We start from the raw sequence: 13,781 nt of genomic DNA, 5'->3' as shown, positions 1-13,781 counted from the left end.
CTGGCAGAAATCATCAGGCTATGGTGAACATCTCCTTCTGACGGAATAGAATTTCTTTTTTTATTGCCTCCAGCATGTTGAAAAAGCTGGATGTAGTCAGGAGATGCTATTTGGATTTCAAATACTTTATATTAGCATTAACAACTGAATCAAATGAGCGGTCGTATGATGAGACATTTTCCTTATGGATCTTATGTGCATGTGAGTCTGTACTGCAAGATATTCAGTGGAGACTTCTCTGAACTCGAAGCTCTAATAATGTGCCTTTCAACCATGTGCTGGAGCACTTGAACTGGTTTGGTGAAACAATGACCTTGATGGTTTGAGGAATGGATGAGTTTTTAAATAAAAAATCAAAATACATGATTCGGCGTGACACTCCTGGCACAATTGGCACTCTGACAGTGACTGACATGCAGGGACAGAGAGAATGCGTGACCGCGCTCATCCCTAGAGAAGCTTGATTGCCACTCACACACATGTGTGTGTGTGTGTGTGTGTGTGTGAGAGAGAGAGAGTGAGCGGGAAAGACACATTTAAATTCCAGACCCCTGAAAAAAATGACTGGCTTTCACCTGCTGTCACCTTCCATGCCTTGCAACAGCAGGCGTGCAATTAGACGCTCATGGAAGACATCCCAATTTACAGCTTCAAAATCCCTGGATTTCTCAACACCTCTTTCATAACCGATTAAAAACAGACTCCTTAGTTAAGACCTTCAGAGCTCCATAAGTTTTTGTTATAAACGTTTGCTTTCATGAATGTGATTTGAGATTAAGTGTGATATATATATATATATAAAACACTTTATAAGGTTATGAAAGTGTAAAATGAAAAGTGTTACTAGGGCAATCCGCAACGTAAATTAATGTGCGCTCACTCACAAAGTTAATGTTTAACAAAAGTAGATTAACAACAATAAAAGGAAAACCAGAAACAAAGGGATTCAATTCAGGAGTGGATAAGGCCAAAATAACAAACAAAAAGTACTTTTAGTTTTAGTACTAAGTAATTTTAGTACCCTATAAATTCCCTAAAAGAAAGACAACTCAAAATACAACGCAGCTTCCCTATCTCCATTAACCCAAAACATAGAACAAACGATATATGCAAAAAAAGGCAATTAACACACTCCCTACTTCCCTTAAACTGAGTATTTACAGATAATATTTACACAATATAACAGAAGGCAAACGTAATGCTAAGAATTGTAAATCGAATTGAGCAAAAGCAAATTTTATAAAGAGGAAACCAAGGCCGAGCAGACCAAATGGCACGAATCCGGCTTCGATAGTGTGTTTTGGGTGGTCCTTATTCCTGGAACCAGGAACAGATCAATCAGGATCTCTGCTGGCTTAAGTGCAGGCCAGACCTTTATCCTGCAACAGACACACTCAAAAACACAACAAAAAAACACTTTAAAAAAAGACATAAGACGTAACAACAGAATAAACACTAAACATGCTGCTAAATGTGACCTGTTTTTATCACAGCTCAGATGCACTATACAGAATTTTTTTTTTTACATTTGTAGTTTTAAATTTTTCAATTGAGTAAAAAATTGTTTTGTGAATTAATTATATTACATTCAATTTTAAATGCTTAATCATACAAGCACTCTACAATTTCTGGATTCTGAAACTGAATGGGCCACATTTGAATTATCTGAATAATATATATATATATATATATATATATATGTAAAAATGTTGATTTTGAGGTTGTCATGGCTGACACTTTAATAGGAAATCTAAAATCTAGATTAATCTCTTAATCCATCCAAAGTTCACTAAAAAAACAGTTCAGTCTAAATTCTGAAATGTGACATTCACAAGTGAGTTGGTAATGACATATAATCTTGACTGGCACTCCTCAGGTGAGTTCAGACAGAAGGAGATGCTGCTGCCATGTTCTGTGCGTTTCTGTGACCATTTCACTGTTCAGTACTGCCTGTATTGCAGAGCCGTGGTGACATTTCATGCGATGAAGGGACTTCTCATGCAGTTAGTCTTTAGCCTGTAATCTGTGAGTGCTCGGTTTCAGCACTGCTGCATATGGCAGACAAAGCATCTCTTTCAGATTCACAGGCCTGACCAGGAGCTGTGTACAGATCGCTCTCCTCTTCCTCAGACTGCTGCAAACACTGGAGTCACTGTGTGCAAATTACAGCACAAAGACCACATTACAGCACTATCACATTCTGAAGAATTAAGGCACCAGTGTGACAGACGAAACAGCTGAACTCTGGGGCAGTTAAGGGGTGGTTGGCTGTCTAGAGCAGTGCTGTATTGGAAGAATTCATTTTATTATGAGAAACACCTGAGCTACATTACATGTAATTCCATGGATCACAGAAGTGGGAAGGCTTGCCCTGGCCTGGGCCCAGGTTACTTTTAAGGGCTGGTACAAATATGACAAAAAATACATTGGCTATAAGCCCATATGCATGCAAGATTATTAATTAAAAGGTTGTGATCTCGATTCAAACACGCAATCTTATAGCTAAATGACAATTGTTCCTCTGTTTATTAAACCTTTGAAATTACGATCACACTGGAATATTTGCCAGTAGGTGACGACCATTGACTGTTAAAATGTATTTGATGCATCATTGAATCATTCATTCAAGAGATTAAATAAACAAACAAAAAAACGTATTATCCAGAATCATGAATTACTTTTAAAGAATATATATCTGACATCTAATTATACTATTAACACAGTAAGATTGTACATTTTAATATTAGAAACAGATTTTATGTACAATAGCAAGGATTTTTATGACAGTTATAATAAAGGATTCAGAAATGTTATTTTAAAGACGTAGCGCTTCTCATCCAATGTTCAAAGTTCTGCAAACCACTTTAGGTATGCTCTTCTTTGCCCTTCTAGCTTATCCATCTTGCTGTAAAGAACTTGAGCATTTAAAGCGGGAGACTACAAAATTACAGAGTGATCTTACAATAAACAGAACATTATCATGCTTTGGTGTGGATGCTAATATTGTCACACGTAGTGGTGCACATACATGTAGACAAAGGTTCAAGTGAACACAGTCTTTATTTATAATCCAAACACTCAGGAGAACATAGAAATAAACGTAGGAGAACCGCAACCACAATCAATTACAAACGAGAACCGACAAGGGACTGAACATAACAGGAGCAAATCATAAGTGACCATGGAAAAAAAATGAGGACATAATCAGTAACCCAGGAAACCGAAACTAAACTGAGCAAGGAAACAGGAACTCACAATAAGCGTTCCTGGAGCCATTACAAATAGATAATTAATGTCACATTCTTAATACCAGTCGCAGTTTTAGATCGTCTTCCAATCTAATCCACTTTATTTCTATAGCACATTTTACAAACACAAAGTTACCAAAGTGCTGCACAAAAGACTCAAAACATACGAAACAATAAATTTTTTTTAAAACAAAATAAGAACATCAGATTTAAAAATATAAAAAGATAAAATGCATTAACAGTAGAACAATCAAAAACATCAGAGGACCACACAACTCACGCGGAGTTAAAAGCCAAAGAATAAAAATGTGTCTTTAGACAAGACTTAAAACACTCAACTGTAGGAGCCGTTCGGACACGGAGGGGCAGAGCGTTCCAGAGTTTAGGTCCAACCACAGAAAAGGCCCTGTCCCCCCGAGTTTTAAGTCTTGACTTGGGGACCGCAAGCTGGAGCTGGCCCTCTGACCTCAGTGACCGCCCTGGCGTATAAATTTGAATGAGGTCCGAAATATATGTTGGGGCCAGTCCTTTCAAAGCTTTAAAAACAAACAATAAAATCTTAAAATCAATCCTAAAACAAACAGGAAGCCAGTGCAATGAGGCAAGATTTGGAGTTATATGAGGGCGCTTTTTGGTTCCCATTAAATGACGCGCTGCAGAATTTTGGACTAACTGTAAGCGTGAAAGTGCGCTATGATTTATACCGATATACAGTGCATTACCGTAGTCTAAACGAGAAGAAATAAAAGCATGTATAGCTTGTTCAAAACTGTTAAAAAGACAAAAACAGTTTAACTTTGGCTAAAAGGCGAAGATGATGATAATTAGATTTCACAACTGCATTTATTTGTTTGTCAAGTTTAAAATCATTATCTATTTTTACCCCAAGATTAGTTACAACAGGATGCACAAAGTCATTAAAGGGGCCCAAATCTATCATGGGGTTTGTGGGGCCAAACTGCATGATCTCTGTTTTACTCTCATTTAGTTTTAAGAAATTTTGGGTCAGACACGCTTTTACATAATTTAAACAGTCAAGTACGGGTGTCAGGTGGCTGCCTTCATGCTTTCTGATTGGCATATAAATTTGACAATCATCAGCATAAAGATGATAGGAGATGCCATGCTTTTTAAAAACTATTCCCAGTGGAAGGAGGTACAGTGCAAAAAGAATAGGACCAAGAATTGATCCCTGGGGGACCCCACAGTTAAAAGGTGCAGTTGATGAGGTAGAGTCCCCCATTTTAACAACAAAGCATCTCCCTGAAAGATATGACTGGAACCATTTTAGGGCAGTCCCCCTGACTCCCACACAGTTTTCCAGGCGAGATAAAAGAATTGTGTGGTCAACTGTGAGATCTAAAAGCACTAAAATGGCTGAATCACCAGAATCTGTCATTAAAAACCTTTACAAGTGCAGACTCAGTGCTATGAAATTCTTTAAAACCTGACTGAAAAATATCTAAGATGCCATGTGCCTCCAGAAAAGACTGTAGCTGCAAAAATACACATTTTTCCAAATTTTTCGATAAAAAAGGAAGCTTTGAAATAGGGCGATAATTTGAAACATTTGTGGACTCAAGTCCAGCTTTGTTAATCAGTGGCTCAATCACTGCTTTTTTTACAAAATGCAGACACAGCTCCAGAAGACAGGCTACTATTTATAATATCCTCAACATGAGAGCCAATCGTTTCCCACGCATCCTTAAAAACGTGTGGAGGGACAGAGTCCATAGAGGATGTGGAGGGTTTAATTTGATTGATGATCTTTGTAAGAGATTGCAGTGAAACTGGCTCAAACTGACAAAAAATAGCAAATCAGTGCATGTTTAAGAAGTTTAAAGAGGGGGGCAATATATTGGCTCTGATATTTGAAACTTTACAGTTAAAAAAATCCAAAATTTTCTCAGAAGTATCAGGTGAAAATTCAATTGAGGTGGATTGTTGAGGGTTCAACACAGACCCAATGATTTTAAAAAGAACACGTGAATTGTTGGCATTTTGAGAAACTATTTCTGAAAAATATTGTGTTTGTTTAACTTTAACAATTTTTTGATAGTTTCTCCAGCTGTCCTGTAAAATCTGATAGGACACCTGCAGCCCATCCTTTTTCCACTGGCGCTCTGCCCTTCTACACTCTCGCCTGGCTGAGCGCGTGGCTTCACAGTGCCATGGCTCAGGCTTTTGGTCTAGGGCGAATTGCTCTTATTGGAACTAGAGTGTCCAGAACCTCAGAACAGGTGGACAGAAAAAACATTTGTTAGTTGCTCTGTGTCTGAGGCAGCGGAAGTGCTGTTTGCTTGCACATGAGCAGCAAAAACAGAAGAAAAACACAAGGAAGTGTCGGGCTTAAGAATGCGGCCATGACGCACGGGAGCGGGTGGTTTTACTAAATCATTAAAAACAAAATTAAACATAACAGGACAATGATCCGAAAAAATAGCATCAGACACTAATAAATTATCAATAGGCAACCCATTGGACAGTACAAGATCCAATAAATGCCCATGTATTTGTGTGGATCCTGCAACATGTTGAGTTAAATTAAAACCATCAATCAGATCTAAAAACTCTTTCGCCATAGCCTTTGAAGGGCAAACAGACGTGTACATTAAAATCACCAACAATTAAAATTTTATATTACAACAGCAATAAAATCAGAAAAATCCTTAATATCATGATTATGCTTTGGCGGCCGGTATATCCTCATGTGTATATATATATATATATATATATAATACCTCCTCCACGTTCAGTCGTACACGGTGTGTTAATAAAAATACACTCGGGAGGTAACAGTTCCGAAAAGGCAGTGGACTCACCCAGATTGGTCGTCACCTGATGGTCGTCACCTACTGGCAAATATTCCAGTGTGATCGTAATTTCAAAGGTTTAATAAACAGAGGAATAATTGTCATTTATCTATAAGATTGCGTGTTTGAATCGAGATCACAACCTTTTAATTAATAATCTTGCATACATATGGGCTTATAGCCAATGTATTTTTTGTCATATTTGTACCAGCCCTTAAAAGTAACCTGGGCCCAGGCCAGGGCAAGCCTTCCCACTTCTGTGATCCATGGAATTACATGTAATGTAGCTCAGGTGTTTCTCATAATAAAATGAATTCTTCCAATACAGCACTGCTCTAGACAGCCAACCACCCCTTAACTGCCCCAGAGTTCAGCTGTTTCATCTGTCACACTGATGCCTTAATTCTTCAGAATGTGATAGTGCTGTAATGTGGTCTTTGTGCTGTAATTTGCACACAGTGACTCCAGTGTTTGCAGCAGTCTGAGGAAGAGGAGAGTGATCTGTACACAGTTTCAGGAAAAACTGAGTTGCAAAGTGGTTCGGAACTATAGGTGTAGTCAATAATTATTTAGTTTATTTTGCAGAAATGAAAGTCCTCTTGCACTGTCTCCTATATTCCTAAGTATATTTGGAATATACATGAACTCAGTCTTTTGATTGAGATACACTTAAAAGTATAATTATTCTAAGTACACTTAAAAATATTGATTTATATAGAAAACAGATATGTTCCTAATTCTGAGTATTTTTGTGTAGGCTGGTCCACTGGTAGTGTACAGAGGAATTTGCTTCAAACTTTACTCTTTCCCCGCCATTGACAGAATTTTCTGGCTATCAAGATGGCGGCAGCGGGAACGGTAGCTGTCGCAGATGGCCGTGAACTACTATGCCAAACAAACAACAAATATGCGACAACTCAGGCGTCTGCAGGTTTGATATTTGTCAAATATGCTGCGATATTAACATTCTATTGGCTCCGTCTATGTTATATGGCTGCCCGCCAGAATAGATTTACATGGACAATAAACAAACAAAGGACTGGTCCTGGACTTCAAAGATCTTCATGCACACCAGCGCAAACTCCAACAAAGCCTTGGTTTTTGCCCACCAACCTGGGTCCTGTTTGTGGTGTTTTTCTCCTCGTGATGGGCCTGCATACTGTTGGAGCTCCTGCTGCTGTTCGCGGTCGTCTTCCGTGCTGCCTGCCTTCCGTGCTGGGGGGAGAGGGGCCGGGTGGCCTGGGCCGGCTGGGCGGATGGCTCACGGCGCTGCCGGATGTGCTGGACGGGGTTCTTCGGGGGCCGGACTGCTGCCCGGCGGGGAGCCATGCCTGGAGGTCCCGCTTCACTGGAGACGGGATGGACTGCGCTGTTTTGGGCTCTGCCTCGGGGTGTGGAGGGGCACCCGGGATGGTCGCTCTTTGCACCCTCGGGCCGGCTGCTCTGTGCGGGTGTGCCCGACTACGTATCCGACCGTCAGAGGAGCTTACTGTACTAACAGAGTTTTCTACACCACGAACCAATACCCCGGCTATCAATCTACATTATCCTGTCCAGATGTCTGCGATCAAAAACTCTGGTCAACCAGTTATTCATCAGCCGTTGTCCTTCTTCAGCCGAACTATTATCTTTCACCGGTGGGTAATCGATTTTAAATCAAATGTCTCTGATAAAAACGAAAGTAAGTGTAAACATACTTTAAGTACATCAAGACTTTTAATAACTATTCTTCTGTTCATCGGAAATGTTGAGCTCAATCCCGGGCCTGACACAAATATTTTCTTGACACCTTTAGGTATAATGCATCTGTGGGGACTATATGCACATGCAAATTATAGCAGATTTTTTACTTCTGTATCGCAACCTCAGAATATGTTTTTACCTATAACTTACGATTGTTTTCCATACTCCAGTCTTTCAGCTCCGATTACCTTCACTCCCTCATCTTTTCCCATTTTACCGTCTGAAATTTCTTCTACTAGTCTTTCAGTCAAACCAATTAAACTACAAAGGGGAATACCTCATCCAAGAAAAAGTCCAACAAACTTAATACAACTCGGCAGTACTAGAGGCTTTAAAATTTGTCATCTAAACACCCGTAGCCTCGTTACCAAGCTAGACGAATTTAAAATCTTGCTTGCGCAGTCAAAAGCACATGTAATGGCAATTTCTGAATCATGGTTAACTCCCAATATCCCTGATTATTTTCTTTCAATCGAGAATTATGAATTGTATCGGAAAGACCGCACTAGTAAGGCCGGAGGTGGAGTGGCTTTCTATGTTAGTCAGAAATACGCACACTCAATATCAAAAGTTGAAACTGAAACATTGAAACTGATCGTACATTTTACACCGCAACATGCAATTACTACAGTCGTGACTTACAAGCCTCCTAATGTCAGTGAAAGTTTTTATCTATCTCAGCTTGCTGACATAATTAAATCTGTTACATCGAAGGAGCTTGTAATTTTGGGCGATATCAATCTTGACTGGAATGATAGTTCGTCAAAATCATTAAAAGCTATTGCAATGAAACTTGGTTTGTATCAATTAATTAAGGATCCAACAAGAATCAGCAAAACGCGTAGCTCTATTCTGGATCTTTTCTTCACAAATCAGCCTTCAAAATATACAATGTCTGGTGTCATGGATGTAGCTATTTCAGATCATTCACTCATCTATGCCGTTAGAACAAACTTACAATCCAAAAAAACTCATGCTCCCCATTCTGTACCAAGAATACCAACTTCAAAATTGCCACAGTTCAATGCTGACGTTGGTGCTATTGACTGGAGTGATGAGTTGTTACTAGAAGATCCAGATCAAATTTTAATGCAATTTCATACTAAACTACATAAAATACAGAATAAATATATCACTGTCAATAAAATTCGAACAATAAATATTAAATTACCGTGGATAAACCCTGAAATACTGCAACTTCTTAAATTGAAAGCCTCTCTTTTTAAATTGTACAGATTAAATCGAACATCTGAGAGTAAAAATAACTTTAAACAAATTAGAAATAAATGTAATATGGAACTGCGTAAGGCTAAGGCAATATATTTCCAACAGCAAATTATTCAATCCGCTACTAACCCAAAGACACTATGGCAGACCCTTAAGGTCATCACTGGTGATAATAAAAATGAGAAGAAAAATATTGTTAATATTCAAATTTCCATACGGGGTACTCTTATCTCTGATTCAGAAAAAATTGCAAGTGCTTTTAATGATTATTTTCTTTCATCTGTTAAAGACTTGGCTAAGCATTTTATTACTCCTTTGTCTTCATCTGATCTCCCCCCAACATCTGATCAGTTCTCATTCACTGAGATTTCACAGAATGAGATGATGCATACATTAAATCTGTTAAAAAATTCTTATGCTCATGATGCTTATGGTTTAAGTACCTTACTTTTAAAGACTCATGCTGATAGCCTCATACCTCTCTTTCTGCATTTAACTAATCGCTGCATCAGGTTTTCTATTTTTCCGACTGAATGGAAAACAGCACAGATTACCCCAATTTTTAAATCTGATGACTGTACTCTACTTTCAAATTACAGACCCATTTCAATACTTCCAGCAATGTCTAAATTACTGGAAAAAGTCCTGCATAGTCAACTAAGCTCTTATCTCGAAACAAATAACTGGCTCAGTGATAATCAACACGGTTTTCGTGCTAAGAGATCAACAAACTCGGCACTATTACTCTTCACTGAGCATGTACGTAACTCTCTTAACATAGGTCACATCACTGGAGCTATTTTTATTGATTTCCATAAAGCTTTCGATACAGTGAACCACCAGATCTTACTAAATAAACTTAACTCATTTAAACTGTCTCCTTCCGTGATAGAAATGCTTTCTTCTTATTTGACAAATAGGTATCAGACGGTAAAAATTAATCATAACATATCGCAACCCTTAGTTTGTGACATGGGTGTTCCGCAAGGTAGTATTCTTGGACCCTTACTTTTTCTTTTATACATTAATGATTTTCCTCGAGTGTGTAAACACTCAAAATGTTTACTGTACGCTGATGACACGGTGATATTTATCTCTGATTCAAATCCTACTGTCATAAATTCCAAACTACAAACTGATCTTCATCTGATATATGACTGGCTGAAAAAGAACCATCTGACCATCAATGTAAAGAAAACGGAATGCATGTATTTTCACTCAACCAGAAAAAAACTTTTTTTAACTGATTCCATTACTTTGGCAAATCAAGATCTTGCTGTCACTAAGACCTATAACTACCTGGGTGTATTACTTGACTCACATCTTACATACCGGGAACACATCTCAAAATTAACAAAAAAGCTGAATCAGAAACTTTACGTATATAACAAGATTAGACCACATCTCTCTTTCTCAGTTTCTGAAACGTATTTACATGCTATTGTATTCTCAACATTGTCATACTGTCTGCCAATCTGGTCTCTCACCACTAAGGACATCACGGAACCTATAGCACGACTGTACTACAGAGCACTTAAGATTCACAGTAATCTCCCAAAATGGTCACATCACTGCAGTGCGCTCATACGCACAAATGCTTTGACTTATCAGAACTTTGTAAATAGCCATGCTCTTGCTTTTTATTTTCGTATTCAAAATAGCTCTTCACCTACACTTATAGGTCTTCTCCCGACACAAACTTCGAGACCTCTACGCCTTACTAGGTCTGTCTCGCAGGCACTCATTCCAGTTCCACAGTACAAAAATAACTATGGTCAGAAATCGTTTTTCTATACTTACACTAAAATCTGGAATGACACTCCTTATCATGTTCGAATATCATCGTCCTTCACTTATTTCAAAAAGTCATATAAACAGTTTCTTCTTAGTAGTCAAACTTGTACACACTGACTGCTCATGTACAGTTTTTTGGCTTGTTTTTTGTTTTTGTTTTTGTATTTAATGTCTTGTTTGTATCTACCTAATCAATTACAATGTCTTGTATACATGTTCTGAATTTCTGTGTATTGTTTTTATGTTGCTGCAGAACAGGAACCTGCTGTAAACCAGTTTTTAAACTGAGCCAGGCCCGTTTTTACTGTAACTATACTGTTGCTGTTGAATTTTCCTGTATAATAAATGAAATGAAATGAATGTTTTCACTCTTATACGGTAGGAGGTGCTATTACAGATCTTCTAGTAGCAGAAACAAGTGATAGAAGCATTTCTGCAAGTACAAGTATTAAATGTACTACAAGTATTAAATAGTAAACTACTAGTATACTTATAAGTTCACTTGTAGTACAGATGCAGTACAAATGAGAAACATAGTTGTGAACTAGTTGTGCACTGAAATTTTACTACTTCACTTATACACTTAAAAGTAGCCCAGATAGCATGGTGACATTGATACAATGTTGAGTTTTGATCCAAACCATCATTTTGGTTAAGAGTGACATTTCAATGTTTAAAGTGCGTTGGATCAGCATTGAAACTTTGATGAAAGCCAACAGCACACATGGGTGGAGACAGTGACATTGAACAGTGTCTTGTAGTTGAGGAGCACAAGATCTTTCAGGCATGTATCTCTGCAGAACACTAGTGAGTGTTTCTCAATTAGTGGGGTGTTTTCTCAATTAGTGGGGTGTTTTCAAACCACAATGGGCATTTTCAACCGCTTTACCCGATTTGCTCTAATCCACTGGGGACTTGGTTTAGGGGTGGGCCTTCATGATTTTAGCAAGTCTGTTGAAAAATGGTTGAAAAACATTGTAGTTTTTGGCCACTGATTGGTAAACGCCCATTTTGGTTTTGCATGTGCACTTCTCAGTAGTCTACTACTTCCTCATTAGAGAGAAAACATACAGTAGGTGCATCCTATACAGACCTCCTGTTTGTTGAAGCACCTGACATACCAACGCGTTCTCATCCCAATGCGTCATATACGACGCTTTTGCCAAAGCGTACATATCCTATGCACATGGCACCCTTTAGCGTAAATACAACACGCACAGAGTATGGGTAGAATAAAGTTCTAACATCATTTAACAGATTTCTTGAAGTGCAGGAGACATGAACATGAGCAAGAATGTTTCACTGCAAACATAGCCCATGTCTTGCATCCGTCAGTGCTTTCATGCAGAGCACATTGCTCCTTTAGTAGGAGTGAAGGCAGATGAAGATGGACAATAAAAAATAAAAAAGAGAAGAATAAACACAAGATGTTTTTTGTTAGTGTTTATAGTGGAAAACAAGCTAAGCTGAATGGAAATCAGTTACATTTCTCAAATTGAATACAGATTCAGGAATATGGATGGTTACCTGATTAAGCAGTTATAAGGCTCAGGATATCATCAAGTCCCAGGTCAGGTGATTATGCTGTCGACAACAACTCAGTGTATAATCAATGTCAGCATTATTAGGAGGATTCTTCTCTTTAAATATATTTTCATTTAAAAAACCAAAGCTCTTTTATTCTACAAGATAAACATGTTACTTGAATTCTAAGTAGTTTCACAGAAAATGAACTGAGATGTAATTAATGGCTATATCTCAGAGGTGTTTGTTCCTCTTCATGAAGAGTTTAGCTCCAGCACCTGCCTGGAAGTTTTCATTGATCCTAATGACCTTGATTAGCTGCCTCAGGTGTGTTTAATTAGGGCCGGAGATAAAATCAACACCCATGCCATAGTGCTTTCTTTGGATATTGAAGCATAGATTTTAGAAAAATAAATTAAATAAACAGAATTTAACGATACTATAATCGTAGTCAGAATATAGTATTATAGATTAGATTTTGTGTTCAGCAACTTAAAAAAAAATGTAATCGTATTGTGTTTTGTATATTAACATTCTTGAATGTGACTGCATCTATGACAACTGAATTGACCCGTTCTTGAGTAACATCGGGCCAGTTGTTCAAAGGTAAACTGATCGGATTTTGGTTATCGGATTGGATCAAATCTCGAAAATGGGTTGTTCAAAAGGGAAAGAATGAGTCTGACATCAGATTAGATCATGGAATCCAATCCTAATTTTAATCTGGATCAAACCTTCAGTTTGTGTTGTTCAAAACTTGTCAGTATGATTTGGATAACTTTGATCCAAAAAAACAGTATTATCCTGATCCCAACAGGGGGTAGAATTTCAAGGTGGATTCCAAGAAGAAAATGTAGTAAAACTTTTAAATTGGTCAAATAATACTTTTGTATCATTTAGTGTATATATACTTTTATATATATTTTGCACTTGACTTGTGTAACCGTTGTAACAGTGATAAAGTAGATAAAGTAGACATAGGCTACCAATAAAGCTACCCAGTAAAGTAAAGTAAAAATAAAAATGATCTTGTCCCCATGAAATAATCCCCCAAACAGATTTCAATAACAAACAAAAATAATATAATTCAATTTTTCTGTCATTCATCGACGTATATTAATTTCAAAGAAACAATCATCAGAGATGAGCCTGTCAAAAATAATTTCTAGCAATCGCATACTATACGTCCAGTCTACTATACGTCCAGTCAGTCCCTCATTCAAAAAATTTTTTTTACGACATTTTCAAAATATCCACAATGTATTTTATTTTTTTTATCTGTTGTGGCTCAGATGAGGGCTCATAAAAGAAATTTACGAATGGAAGTGGATGTTTTTGTTATTTTTGTGTTTTGTCTCAAAATAAGAAGCATTTACAGTGACTCCATATTGGCTCTTCTACCTGTTCTTTACATAGCTAAAGGATATGTTGT

At 37.6% G+C, this 13,781-nt stretch overlaps 1 long non-coding RNA gene across 1 annotated transcript in view; it reads left to right on the top strand.

Annotated features, from left to right (window-relative positions):
• Nucleotides 1-13,781, top strand: part of LOC143715695 (uncharacterized) — a 127,658-nt gene that overhangs the window by 80,423 nt on the left and 33,454 nt on the right. The window lies entirely within an intron of this gene.

Source organism: Siphateles boraxobius, unplaced genomic scaffold (genome assembly GCF_051911475.1).
Source record: "Siphateles boraxobius isolate OS27281-9 unplaced genomic scaffold, OSU_SipBor_1 12, whole genome shotgun sequence".
Classification (NCBI taxonomy): domain Eukaryota; kingdom Metazoa; phylum Chordata; class Actinopteri; order Cypriniformes; family Leuciscidae; genus Siphateles; species Siphateles boraxobius.
This window is presented reverse-complemented; position numbering and strand designations above follow the sequence as displayed.